The following is a 645-nucleotide window of genomic DNA, read 5'->3' as shown; positions in this document are numbered from 1 at the left end:
GCGATTTCCTTATTTTGTTGTAATTCAAAAACGAATAACTGCAGATACATGAAAATTTTACTGAATGTTTATATTAGCATTTCCTATACACCATACAATTTTGAAAAAATTTTGACTCTTTTTGAGCTGTTTACAGACATTTTCAGTTTTAAATTTTTTTTAGTTTTTTTTTCTATAAATATCAATAAAGTTTTATCTGTTGGGCCAAAAAGTGTATAAATTTAATACAAAGCTCCTGATATATTGTTACAATATCAGTTGAAAAATATTAAAAATACATAGGCACAATTTTTTTTTATAAGCATTTAAAGATCAAATTTTGATAAAATGTATCAAATTTTAATTTGAAAAACTTTTTTGTACCTAGTTAAAAATTTATAAAATGTTCAATTTTTGTATCTAAGAATTGAAAATTTAAAACAAGATTCCACGTAAGTAATTAATTCTGTTACCAAAAAATCTAAAAAATACATTTACACAGTTATTTTTATAGTCATTTTAAGTAAAAATTTGGACGAAATTACATATTAAAAACCTAGGATAACTATTTTAGTTATTTTGTTGTGATTGTATAATATTATTCGTGGGTACTTGAAACTTCTAAAGTATACTATTATATATCTATGATAGTACCACGGTTTTTTG

This window comes from Acyrthosiphon pisum, chromosome A2 (assembly GCF_005508785.2).
Source record: "Acyrthosiphon pisum isolate AL4f chromosome A2, pea_aphid_22Mar2018_4r6ur, whole genome shotgun sequence".
Classification (NCBI taxonomy): Eukaryota; Metazoa; Arthropoda; class Insecta; order Hemiptera; family Aphididae; genus Acyrthosiphon; species Acyrthosiphon pisum.
Note: the sequence above shows the minus strand (reverse complement) of the source record.